Genomic DNA, 15,011 nt, shown 5'->3' with positions numbered 1-15,011 from the left:
CCACACCATTCATCTTAGCTTCCACTCCATTTATCTTAGATTCTGCACCATTTATATTAGCTTCTATTAGCTTTTGTGAGAGTGACATTTGTTGCACTTGGTCTCGTAATTTTGATATATCATGTAGCATTTCTTCATCTTTTTCATGAGTCATGCTAGAGCTTTCAAGTTGTTTACTAGGTGTTTTCATTTTCTTTCTTTGGAGCATCAATTACCGATAATAATGCTTCACTATGCCCTTTGAATTCCTTCAAACTAATTTTTCAAACCATGCTTATGCAAATATTTAAAAATAATACATACCTTTTTTCACTTTATAGGCACTCGATATTGAATCTGATGTATCTCTATAATTTCGGATCTTCAAGTTCTTAAATTGTGACCTACAGTATCCCTCTGTGTCATCTTTCGAATGCCAACAGTCTGATCGAATTTAGATTCTCCAAGAAAGAGTTATGCACAATCTCCCAATATGACCTGATTATATACCTTTTTAGAAGAGAGAACTTGTATGAAGTGCCATGTGTCGTTGTTTTGACCTTAGGATCTGAAAAATATATACAGGAAACTACAGTCCATCCTATTTCTGTACTTCGTACGAAATTTCAATCTGATGCACAAAACAAAAGTTATGAATATTTTTCCCAGGTCACCTGTTTGGAATGTAATTCGGGAGTCTGCGAAAAGGCCAACTTCCTCAGATCATATCTTCGCCAATATAACGCGAAAATCTCTGAAATGTGGATCCGAGGTTTAGAACTATTTCAACCCAAATGGGTTTTTTTAGCGTTTGAAACTTCATAGAAAAAAAGTTATAGCGAAAATGCCACAATGACCTATTTGGAGTAGCGAAACCCTAGAATCCACAGCTCTGATACCAAATGTTATGAAACCAGCTCACAAAAATATAGAAAAGATAGATCAACGCCTTATAATTCAGCCTCTTCGAGGGGGCAACCTCCTTTATATTACACAAATGAAAAATTCTTAGATGATCCAAATGACAAAACCTCCTTTCTATATATAGGAGTCTAAGGGGTCACATATAGCCCAAGCCGACCTAACCATAATAATATAAGGCCACATAAATAACAATAGTGGGCTTCTGGGGTGCACGATCATAACAATATGGGGACAATAGGGCCACAACAATGACAATAAGGGATACAATGACAAAAGTAATGGGGTAATCACTAGTATTATAGGGACCTAACATGGATCTCCTTCAACAAGCTTTGATTTGCTCCTAGTGATCATGCACACTCCAAGTCATAGTTAACAACAACCTTCTCTAATACCAAATGATTCCTAGAAAAGATATTTAATTGAAATGTGATTCATTCATTGTTTATAAAGTGTTAATGCATGATTTAAATACACCATTAAATACATAAGAATGAAGAAATTTTAAGAAATTTTGTAGCATATTAGAAAAACAAACCATGAGAAGAAAAGTGATGCAAGAGATTATTAACGGAGTTCGGCTATCTTCAAGCCTACATCTTTGGGCCCTAGCCTTCAATGGGGATGCCTTTATATTAGAAATTCAAAGCCAAAAAATACATCAAAGCTACATTAACAATATCCCTGGCTGGTCCAGTTGTGTTCTGATCGACCTTATAATTCTGACGCAACTAATAGCTTAGAAAAATACCTCTTACAACTCCCGGAATAAACTTGAAAAGTTTTGCCTCCAAATCTCCAAAACTGCACTAAAACTCTTCTCTGTTGCACAAAATGGCACCACTCCTCCTTCTTCATGGAATTACATTACATGTATATTGTTGGGTCGCTAATTTGTCATTATTATTATCACTTTTTGACGCCTATTTCACCAATTTCTATCATTCTTTATCACGTCATTTATCATAATTTATCATACAATTCCATTTTATAATTATTTATGCTCTCATGGATAAATATTATTTCTTCTCCTTTTTTTTAATAAATTGATGATTATTATGCATGATTTTACCAATGATGGTTTACTAATGGATTTGTTTTAACATCACTCATGATTTTAGCCTCCAAGATCTTTTCCAGATTGCATATTTGATCTCCAACTCACAATTAAATATTCCAACTCAAAAATTAACTGGAATAAGAAGTGTTGTTTTTGCATTGGACATTTAGCACAAATGAAGGAGAGTCTGGAAAATCTGAAACATGGGTTTTGTCCAGAACGGACTAAATTAGTTTTTCAAGGAGAATTTTTCCAAAATTCGGTATATGTTAAGAGAACCAGAAGGTTCTTTGAGAAAAAAATTTCTCAGATTTGTTATTGCGGCCATTTTCCAAATTCTTCTAGTTGCAATACCAAATTCGACTTGTTCCTATTGAATGTTGATGGAAATATATTTCAGATATGATCTTGTTGATCAATTTGTTTTATAAAATCCAAATTTGTAATGGAAATCATTTTGTAATCAGATTTGTTGTAACTCCTATTTGCGCTCTGTGTATTTAAATGAAAACAGAGATCATAGAGGGGGGGAAGATGGAGGATAATATGGGGAGAATTAGAGAATAGAGAATAGAGAGGAGGAAACCTCTTGCCTTTTTAACGTCAATTGTAATTTTAATATACATAGTGTTATTTTGAAAGACATTGTGTTGTAATGACATTTGGATTCGATGATTAATACATAATTTGAGTTGTTGTTCACTTGCGATATTTTGAAGTAGTTAAGCAGTATTCATTGGTGGCTTGGGCTCGGTTACTAGTGGATTTCACTACTATTTCCTATTTCATACTTTTATTTTTCCTTTACTGCAAATTTAATTATTCTGCTTTACAATTTTACGGTTGATTTACTTTCATCAGTGTATTCATTTCATTACTTCTTAATTCTATCAATTTATTTCATTTTTTTATGTTGTGGATTGAATTAATTATTAGATAAGAATCATTTCTTGTTAATTAAAGGACAAAGTGTTATTGATTAGGTCTGGTGCTTTATTTCTATGCAGTAGTTTAGATTCAGCTGAAAGAGCTCTATTATTGCTACGGTGCACTCGATTGATGCAAATGCAATTAGAATCTCTTGATTAAGATTAAGTTTGGTTTAGATTATGATTTAGTTTTGATGTTTGAATGAGTTAATTTCTTTGAAGTTATAAGCTTGAGATTCATGGTTTGATCCATTTACTCTTATATTGAATTTAATAAATTATCTTAAGGTATTACTCTCCATAGATATAATGATCTCCATCACTTTCACATATTGTGTACACTCTTGAAACAAAAAGACTTACCAAGGTTGATAATTAATGTGAGGCAATTAGGAGTTCTAAAAGACACCTTATATGTACCCAACATTTTGGCATCATTGCTGGAGAGAGTGTTTCCATTTCACATAGAGTGATGTATGTTTGATATTTGCTGCTGGAAAGCAATTAGGTATTAAAAACGGAAGGTAAGAACCTATCTAACGAGCAAGTAAAGTGCTTTCTCCTCCGCCCGATTTTTAGCGCAATTGCATAGAAGTTGAAGTAGTTGTTTGATGCTTGTCTGATGTGAAAGAATTGGGTATTAAAAATGGAAGGTAAGAACCTATGTAACGAGAAAGTAAAGTGCTTGCTCCTATGCCCGCTTTTCAACAGAATTGTGTAGGAATTGAAGTAGGAATTTTAGAGGTAGAATTTTTGAAAAAAATCTCATAATTCCACTCGAGTGGTGATGTAAGCACCACCCATTTCACTAACCAATTGACAGGAACATTTGAAGGAGTATCCTTAAAGAAACACATGAAGAACATCTTCTATTATGGTGAGAAATGGCTCACATTTCTACTTTTGAATTCCCTATCAAAGATCTAGGAGGAGTGACACAAATGCACATAATTCCCCCATCTTCTCTACCAAGTTTTCATGTTTTGGCAAACAAAGACCTAGATACATTTTTATTTGAGTTTGAAATACTTTCTAGAGGATATGATTATTGTACTAATGATCAAATATTAAAAGTGTTTCCTCTTACTCTAAAAGGAGCCGCTCTCCGATGGTTCATGAGCCTTGGTGGGAACTGCATCCAAGCATGGGAGGACATGAAGAACTTATTCTTGAAGAAGTACCAAGACTATTGCAAGGCCAATGAAGATATTTTCAATATGATACAAGGGGAAGATGAAAGCTTGGAGGACTATGTAGAGCGATTTCAATATAACCTTCAAAAATCAAAGCATAAGTATCTGGAAAAAGAGATCTTAAAAACACTCCTTCTTAAACGAATCAAAGATGAATTTTTAGAACTCTTAAATCTAATAGGGAAATGTGATGTTTATTAGTAATCATATAATGATGTTTGTGAATTGTGCATAAGGTATTCAAGAGGAATCTCCAAGGCTGGTAAGAATTCTAGAGAATTTTCTTCTTTCTTTTCCAAATATACTACAAGAACAAGAGACATAAGAGTTGAAATCAATGATTTATTTGAAATTTTAAAATTTATTTTATTAGCTGTCTGTATTCAAAATTGGATGTTTTGCAGGTTCAGAAAAATCAAGAAATTGAAGAAGTGTTTTTCCCTCAATGCCAAAAGGAGTATCCCATAGATACTCACTCTTCCTTATCTAGAATGGAAGTAGCATATCAAAGATATGGGGAGGCTACAACAATTTCACAACCATGGAAATCATGGCCTACATGTATCGTTCAAAACACTTCCTCTCCATTTTCTTACTTTCATAATCCATTATGGAATACTCATGCGTTAGGGCAGCCATGTTGTTAATTTTAGGTCTGTTCTATGCTAGAGCAATTTATTTCAATTTCTTTTCCACATTAGCAATCACATCAGCATAAAGTAAACTATAGATAGAACATAAACATAAATCCCAGAACACAAGATAAGACAAGAGGACACAAGATGTGGCACAGCCAGGGACAAACCCCATAATGTGGGGAAACCCTTGATGAATTCCTCTTTTATGTTCTTCAAAGTTCAGCAGAGAAAATGAGAGAGATAGTGCATTTACAATAGAAGTCAATCACTTTGACTTTTGATATCGGCATGAGATCAATTGAAGACATATTGCATCAAATAATTCTCTAAGGTGACCTGTTCACCTATCATAGTGCTGCATCTCATCTATTTGATACACATTACCATGTGACACCTTGTTGTACTGTCACATGTGATGAACCATGATGACTGAGCTGCTCTCATCTTCATGCTGCTCGTCATGCTGCATCTTCCATGGTCTTATTCATCATCAAGCTTCCCATGCTCATGATCTCATTCATCATTATGCTGCCCATGCTCATATCATCATGCATCATTATGCTGCCCATGCTCATATCATCATCCTACTTATTATGCTGCCCATGATCTTATACATCTTGCTGCCCATACTCATATCATCATGCTACTTATTATGCTTCCCATGATCTCATACATCATGTTGCCTTCCTTCGGAGATAGATGCTTTGGTTGTTTCGGCAATTCCTGGTAGTTCTGGATTTTCTAGTAGTTCCAGCAGTTCTGGCTTTTCCGCCTTTTTTGGATTTTCTGGCCTTTCCAATATTTCCAGATTTTCCGGTAGTTTCGGCTTTTCCGGGAGTTCCAGATATTTTGGCTTTTCCAGCTATTCCGAATTTTCTGATAGTTCTGACTTTTTTGGCTTTTCCAGTATTTTCAGCTTTTCCGGCGTTTCCGGCTTTTCTGGCAGTTCCAGCTTTTCCAGCTTTTCCGACTTTTCCGAATTTTCGTTAGGATCTCTCCTCCTACTAGAACCCTAAGACAAGTAGAGAGAGAAAGAGATCCAAGTATGTGTTGAAATGACTTGAAGTCCTTTTCTATTTATACTAAAACGTAGAGGTTGAATAGACATGACTGTTGGGCTTCTAAGCCTACATAAGTTGCTCGCCGACTTAACATTTTTTCCATAACATAAATAAATTCATAACTTCATAAATACTTATCGGAATCGGATGATCTTTAGATCAATCCTACACCTCTCAATGAGAGGGATCCAATAAAAATATCAACTGCCATAAATAATATGACCCACATGGATTTTGGCCCTAGTTTCCAATTTTAACACTCCCTCTCAACTAGGGAGAACTCCATCCATCGATCCATATGTCCAACTGTACTATCTATGTCATCAGTGCACTGCACTGCTCTACTCAACTCTACTAGCTCTACTCGACTCTGCTTAGCTCTGCTCTTCTCAACTCTGTTGGCTCTTCTCTGCTCTACTGGCTCTACTGGCTCTGCTCTGCTCTGATAAGCTCTGCTGGCTCTACTCAGCTCAGCTTAGCTCTGCTCATCTCTGCTCTTCTCAGCTCTGCTGGCTCTACTCTGCTCTGCTGGATCTCCTCTGCTCTGCTCAGATCTACTGGCTCTGCTCTGCTCTGCTCAACTTTGCTGGCTCAGTCTCAGAGTGTGTACAACTGGTCCCAGACCAATCCTAAACTGACCCAAAGTCAATGTCATAGTAGGTACAACTCCTACCACTAGTCCTAGACCAGTACTCTACTGGCGAAGTCAGTCTCAAAGTATGTACCAATGGTCCCAGACTAGTCCTCAACTGACCTAGAGTCAGTGTCATAGTAGGTACAACTCCTACCACTGGTCCCAGACCAGTACTCTACTAACTTGAAGTCAGTCTCAGAGTATGTACCACTAGTTCCAAACCAGTCCTCAACCGACCCGAAGTTAGTGTCATAGTGGGTACAACTCCTACCACTGGTCCCAGACCAGTATCATGGATCCTAGATCAATGAAGGTCATCCTAGCATAGGGAGTATGGTAGATATAGCGATGCACCCATCAATACTACTATGGTCCCTATCCTCATTTCCCTAGTCATTGATCAGATGAGAGGTACTTCCCATGAGTCCCAGACTACATGGGTAGGATGCCTCGACGGGAGAACTTAATCAATCTTGTCCTCGCAAGAGAACTAATCATCCTGCTACACAATTTCCATGGATAACACATCATCTAGGCCTCACAGGAGAATTAATCATCCTGCTACATAATCGTCATGGAGAATACATCATCCAGGCCTCAAAGGAGAATTAATAATCCTGCTACACAATTGTCATGGAGAACACATCACCCAGACCTCATAGGAGAATTAATCATCTTGCTACACAATCATCATGGAGAACACAACATCTAGACCTCATAGGAGAATTAATCATCTTGTTACATAGGAGAGCGAATCATCTTGTCCCCCAAGAGAGCGAATCATCTTGTCCACCAAAAGAGCAAATCAACTTGTTCACAGGAGAGCGAATCATCATGTCCCACAAGAGAGCGAATCATCTTGTCCCACAAGAGAGCAAATCATCTTGTCCATAGGAGAGTGAATCATCCTGTCCATAAGAGAGCGAATCATCCTGTCCCAGTTCACACCACTAGGGGAGGGTGAGTCACCCTGTGGTCGTATGTTGCTCCAGTAAGAACTGTAAGCCCCCAAAGCTCCCAGAGCTCAATGTATGAAACATGCAAGACCCTTTTACAAGGTTCTCTTGATGACTCCAAGTCGTTCGGGAAAATCACAAATTTGATCTTTCCCTGGTGCTCTGACAAAGTGTAGCGACCTGTACATCATCTCAGTGTGATGGAGCCTCCATGCTCATTGACTTACCATATCCTAGATAAGGAAGTATCTGATGTCTATCTACTGGAGCAATCATTGAATACGAGATTCCTCAATAATCGAATCCCATCTCTGGTTGTCACAGAGAATAACAATGATATTCATCATGTGTACTCACTGAAGAGTTTCCACAACTAGGCAACTTCATACAAGGTCATACTCGTAGTTATGTATTTGGTCTCGGTGGTACTTATAATAACTAATTTCTTCTTCTTGCTTAGCCATCATATCAAAGTAGAATCCAAAGAGAACCAGCACTGAGAAGTGCTCTAGTGATCCTCCACACTGCCTGCCCAGTCAGCATTTGAATGCTCATGCTATTTTCATATTTCCGGCAGTGTATCTCAATCCATGAGAGATTGCGCCCTGAAGACATCTTAGAATATTCTTGGCACCAATCCAATGAGGCTCAACCAAATATGAGCTCTCCATGCTAACTGCAAAACATATGTTGAGACAGAAGTTCACCAAGAACATCAACGTGAATGAGTTTATGAGATTTAGAGGCATTTCCCAAATCTGGTCTTACATCACTACCATATAACTTCTAAAAGTTAAGACCCTCTAGATAGTCATAGGCTTTCAGTTCACCATTCCACATATGGAATCCAACTCCCTCTTACTTCTTCAAATAAGAGGGTCTGCACTTGTTAGAAGTAAGTCATCCTCATAGGGTGCTGGTATGAGAGGTCTATCATCCACAACCTTCAGATGGTTAGGATCCATTTCACTCCTAATGAATGTCAACTTTATTAGACAACTATGGATCCTCTCATACTATGCTTGGGGTGTTTTGCTTCAAGCCATAGAGGGTTTTCTTCCACCTGCATATGCAAGATTCCTAATTATCAATCTCAGACCCCTCGAGTTGTTCTAGACTTGTTGACTTGCTATATGAGGGGAATGGTCCCCTTGTAAGATTTTCCTTCGGTACATCTCAGACATGTACTTTCATGCTCCTTTTGAATTCAGGCATCCATGTCACCAACTGACTCATAGACCTTTGGTGCTACGTGACAATGGGCATGGTCCTCAGTGGACTTCCTGCAATTTGATACAACCCTGAACTCAAAAACATCTTTGAAAATTCTATTTCCAAACACGTACCTTTCCATCAATGAGTGCCACCCTAAAACCTTTGACTGCCATTTATGAGATGGACACCAGGTTCTTCTTACGATCAGGGACATAAAAGAGATTTTGGGGTTCCTTGCTTTCTTTGAAGAGTCGCCCATTTCCTTGATGACTTGCATTACTTATCATTCCTCTGATCATTGAAGATGTCCCTGGAATGGTTATTATCTTCATCAAGAGATGTGTCCCTATCCTTCGGACACTCCTTCACATGATGGCCAAACTTATTGCAACCAAGGCATCTACCTTTCCTTCCACCCTTAGATCTGAACTTCCCAATGAAGTGATCTTTAAGTAGGCCATCAGAAACTTCCACTGTGCCATTCTGTTAATATTCTCTACCTTGACTTCACACTAGGTGAATTAGAAAATGGATGAGGAACCCATTGATCCTTTTTTCCTTTCCCAACTGTCTTCGGTGATTGCTCTTTCACTCTTGCTTAGGCATTGTCTTCACCTCAGCTCTGATACCATGTTAATTTTAGGTATGTTCTATGCTAGAGCAATTTACTTCAATTTCTTTTCCACATTAGCAATCACTTCAGCATAAAGTAAACTATAGATAGAACATAAATATAAATCACAGAAGACAAGCCAAGACAAGAGGACACAAGATGTGGCGCTAGCCAGGGACAAACCCCATAATGTGTGGAAACCCTTGACCAATTCTTGTTTTATGTTCTTCAAAGTTCAACAGAGAAAGTGAAAGAGATAATACAGTTACAATAGAAGTCAATCACTTTGACTTTTGATATCGGCATGAGATCAGTTGAAGACATATTGCTTCAACTGATTCTCTAAGGTGACTCGTTCACCTATCATAGTGTTGCATCTCATCTATTTGCTGCACATTACCATGTGACACCTTGTTATACTGTCACATGTGATGAACCCTGATGAATGAGCTGCTCTCATCTTCATGTTGCTCATCATGCTACATCTTCCATGGTCTTATTCATCATCAAGCTGCCCATGCTCATGATATCATTCATTATTATGTTGCCCATGCTCATATCATCATGCATCATTATGTTTCCCATGCTCATATCATCATGTTTCCCATGATCTCATACATCATGCTGCCCATACTCATATCATCATGCATCATTGTGCTACCCATGCTCATATCATCATGCTGCTTATTATGCTGCCCATGATCTCATACATCATGTTGCATTCATTTGGAGATAGATGCTCCAACCGTTTTGGTAGTTCTCGGTAGTTCCGGTTTTTCTGGCAGTTTCGGCTTTTCCAGCAGTTTCGACAGTTCTGGCATTTCCGACTTTTCTAGCTTTTTCGGTATTTCTGACTTTTCTGACGTTTCTGGCTTTTCTGGCAGTTTTGGCTTTTCCGGCTTTTCCAGCTTTTTGGCGTTTTTGGCTTTTCTGGCAGTTCCAATTTTTCCAGATTTTTCAGCTATTCCAGTAGTTCTAGCTTTTTCAGCTATTCTGGCTTTTCTGGATTTTTCGGTATTTATGGCTTTTCCGGCGTTTCCAGCTTTTCCAGCAGTTCCTACTTTTCCTGTAGTTCCTACTTTTCCTGCAATTCCGACTTTTCCAGCTTTTCCGGCTTTTCCACCAGTTCCAACATTTCTGGCTATTACGTCTTTTCTTGCAGTTCTAGATTTTCCAGCTTTTCTAGCTTTTCCTTAGGATCTCTCCTCCTACTAAAACCCAAAGACAAGTAGAGAGAGGAGGAGATCCAAGTGTGTGTGGAAATGGCTTGAAGTCCTCTTCTATTTATACTAAAATGTAGAGGTTGAATAGACATGACTGTTCGGCTTCTGAGCCTACAAAAGTTGTTGGCTGACTTAACAATTTGTCCATAACATAAATATATTCATAACTTCATAAATATTTATCGGAATCAGATGATCGTTAGATCAATCCTACACCTCTCAATGAAAGGGATCCAATAAAAATATTAGTTGCCATATATAATATGACCCACATGGAGTTTGGCCCTTGTTGCCAATTTTAACAATGAAAGAGATGGGGAGGCTGCAACAATTTCATAACCATGGAGATCATGGCCTACATGTATGGTTCAAAACACTTCCTCTCCATTTTCTTACTTGCATACCATCATGGAATACTCATGTATTAGGGCAGCCATGTCAATCTCAATATAACCCCCACCAATATTGTCTACAAGTTTGGCATGGTTCATCTTATGATTGCATGACTACTCTCCCTCATCTTGTAGTACAAGCACGTCCTCCATATTCTCCACCAACTCTTCCACAACATCTTGCTTTCCTATCAAAATCATCCAGTCAACCCAATCAACTACATCATCAAAATGCTCCATTCCCTACACAATTTCTTGCTCAACTCATTCCACACTCTCATCATAATAAAAAAGTACAACATGCTTATAGTGTTGAACTACAAAATTTACCTACCCTTCCCACCCATTCTATCTCACTTGCATCATTGGAGAAAACTTACAATGAGATTCAAAATGTTTCAAATCCAAAAATTGTAGAAGTTATGGAAGAAAATGAGGTTTCTTCTAGTCTGCATCAACAAGTCATTTTAAAAGCTCAAGAACTTCATGATATGATGGCTATGGGAAATCAAGAAAGTAAAGGATATATTGAAGATTGGTTTCACTCCATCATTTGTTTGCAGCATCACTCCATACTTCAACAATTTTTGACACCATTTTTTCAAGGGAAGTTGGCTTCTCATACCCTAGTATTTATTAAGATGCATTTTTCAAATATGGGTATGTACATACTTGAAGCCTTATTTTGAAAATGTCTCCATTGAAAGTACTCTTATACATAATCATATTCATTTTTCAAATAAAAGTAGGTTAGTGTACGAAATAAAATAAATAAGAACATAAATAGATACATTTTTTTATTATTATGTAAAAATAGTTGTTTTTGTTGCAACACGCTGTGGAAATTAACATCGGTAATAAATATTTTAATTTATTTGTGTATGTAAATGTATTATATTGAAAATAACAGCTCTATAAACACTCATATTCATTTTTATCACCAATTTGGAAAAATTGCTTGAATATCATATTTTTTTGGCTTGCAGGCTTGATGAAAATTCTGAAAACACAGTCGGGACAATCATGTTTTGAGGGACCAAAAGTGAATATTTTAAAAACTTGTTTCTATATTAATTATTCCTTGATGTCTACTTTCTAACTCAATTTGAATCACTCCATTTGGATTTGAAACGAAAAAGTTATAACCAAAACATTGACAGGGTGTCTAGTAGGCATCTCAAGAATAGAGTTGGGACAGTCAGTTTTTGGAGGCCTAAATGAATATGTTTTTAAAACAGTTTCTATGGTATATTCCACTATGAATATAGTTTACAATTCAATTTTAATCACTTGATTTCGATATCGTATGAGAAAGTTATGGCCCAAATACTGACTATCTATCCTAAATCAACACTCTTAAAACTATGTTTTTCCAGCTGTTCATTAAAGTATTTGACTCATCAATTATTCTTGTATTCAAAACATATTTCTATTGAAGATAAATAAATGAATATACTTTCATTTCCAATTTGAATCAACTCAATCCATCATCAAACGAAAAGGGTATGCTTAAAATATCCATTGTTGGTCTAAGATGGGAAATCGAAAATGACTATGTTATGCAGGTCGTTCTAAGTAAAATTAACATATCATATCATGGAAATTTTAAAACATGTTTCTAATAGAGATATCTATGTGAATTTAATTTCATTTGGCTTTGGAATCACTCAAATTGGACGAAAAACAAAGAAGTTATGATTAAAACATTACAGGTTAACATGATTGGTCATTGCTCTCCCGCGAGTAATAAATTAATTTTACTTTGTTATTTTCTCTGTGGATTTATTTTTCAGAGTAAATACTTGTTATTTTTTTTTACATCATCCTTGGATTAGGGGAGCCTGATCACCTCTATTTCTCTATGATTTAATGTTTTATTACAGGTAGACACTCATTTTTTGGCAAGTCCTAAGAGAATAAAGAAGGTCAATTTATGAATGAATGATTCTTGAAAGAAATTTTAAACAAGGGAATTTCATCCAATTCATTACTTAACGGATTCATAATAGAAGAAATGGAGAATTGATTTCCATTTGAAGATTCATGTCACTACTGCCAAACCATTTTTCCAAGAGATTATTTTTTTCCATTGACAAATTGATATTCCATTAAGAAATAACATCATAGTTGTTGTAACTTAATTTATTTATTTACTTACTATTTTTAAATAAAGTATTGTTTCTTTTCTAATTTCTCTTATGTTTTTGTGTTTCAGGTGTTGCTTCCTTCAAACTTGTAGTTTCCGCTCTGTTGGTGATGGAACAACACTTTTCTGCTTTTTTGTTGTTCCAACTTTGGAGCAACACTTTTCTGTGTTTTTGCTGTTTCAACTTTAGAACAACACTTTTCTCTATTTTTCTACTGTTCCAACTTTGGAACAACACATTTTGCATTTTTGTTGTTCCAACTTTGGAACAATGCTTTTCTGTGTTTTTTCTGTTCCAACTTTGGAACAACAGTTTTTTTCATTTTTGTTGTTCCAACTTTGGAACAACACTTTTTCTATGTTTTTCTACTATTCCAACTTTGAAACAATATTTTTTGCGTTTTTTCCATTCCAACTTTGGAACAACAATTTTTTTCATTTTTTTTGTTCCAACTTTGGAACAACACTTTTCTGCGTTTTTGTTGTTCCAACTTTGGAACAACGCTTTTGCATTTTTGTTGTTCCAACTTTGGAACAACACATTTCTGCGTCTTTGTTGTCCCAACATTTGAACAACACTTTTTTTACATTTTTGTTGTTCCAACTTTGGAACAACACTTTTTTGTGTTTTTACTGTTCCAACTTTGGAACACCTTTTTGCGTCTTTGCTGTTCCAACTTTGGAACAACACTTTTTTCGTTTTTGCTGTTCCCACTTGGGAACAACACCTTTTTGTTTTTTCTGTTCCACTTCGAAACAACACTTTTTCATTTTTACTGTTCCCACTTCGGAACAACACTTTTTCATTTTTGTTGTTCCCACTTCGAAATAACACTTTTTTGTTTTTGTTGTTCCCTCTTTGGAACAACACTTTTTGTTTTTGTTGTTCCCACTTTGGAACAACACTTTTTCATTTTTTTCTGTTCCCACTCGGAAACAACACTTTTTTGTTTTTGTTGTTCCCACTTCGGAACATCACTTTTCGTTTTTGCTATTCCCACTTCGGAACAACACTTTTTCATTTTTTTTGTTCCCACCTCGGAACAACACTTTTTCATTTTTGTTGTTCCCACTTGGGAACATCACTTTTTTGTTTTTGTTGTTCCTACTTCAAAACAACACTTCTTGTTTTTTTTGTTCCCACTTCGGAACAACAATTTTTCGTTTTTTCTATTCCCACTTTGGAACAACACTTTTTTTGTTTTTGTTGTTCCCACTTCGGAACAACACTTTTTCGTTTTTGTTGTTCCCACTTTGAAACATCACCTTTTTGTTTTTGTTGTTCCCACTTTAGAACAACACTTTTTTTTTTTGTTCCCAGCTTGGAACAACAATTTTTCATGTTTGTTGTTCCAACTTTGGAACAACACTTTTTGTTGTTTGTTGTTCGAAAAACACCTTTTTCTCTTAGCGTTTTTTGCTATTCCCACTTTTGAACAACTGTTGTTCCATATTTTGAACAACTGTTGTTCCATATTTGGAACAACATTTTTGCTTCTTGTGAAGTTTTGTGTTTTTTGAACAACACTTTTGCATGTTTTATTTTTGTTGTTCAAATGATTAAACGTTTACTGTTCAATTGATTGAATAACACTTTTTACGTTTTTGTAGGAATAACTACGATTTCTCTTTTCTGTTTCATCACCAGTCATTTTGTCATTTTTCTTTCTCTTTTATGTTTTGAATAAAAAACCATCTGGTTGGATTTGTGCCTAAGAAAAAGAAAAACAGTAATATTATTACCATTATGACTTGTAAACCTTTTGATGGTCATCTATATTCCGAAGCTGACATGGTGCACCTATATAATGACTGGTTGAATCTCTTCTATTTGGACACATCATAAAATGATTTATTATTCTAATACCATGCTAGTTTATCTTTTACACTTTCAAAAGGATAAATCCCTTTGATATGATGATATGGGGGGAAAAGCATAACTTTCATTGGCATTTTTTTTACTTCTTATGCCATCCCTGAATCTTAAGGAGTAAATGCACCTCCCTCTCTTTACAATAAAAGGATTAAAATATAAAAATATGAAAATG

The sequence above is a fragment of the Pinus tabuliformis genome, chromosome 5_2 (genome assembly GCF_031772625.1).
Source record: "Pinus tabuliformis cultivar Carrire ecotype Pingquan chromosome 5_2, CPIR1, whole genome shotgun sequence".
Taxonomy (NCBI): domain Eukaryota; kingdom Viridiplantae; phylum Streptophyta; class Pinopsida; order Pinales; family Pinaceae; genus Pinus; species Pinus tabuliformis.
This window is presented reverse-complemented; position numbering follows the sequence as displayed.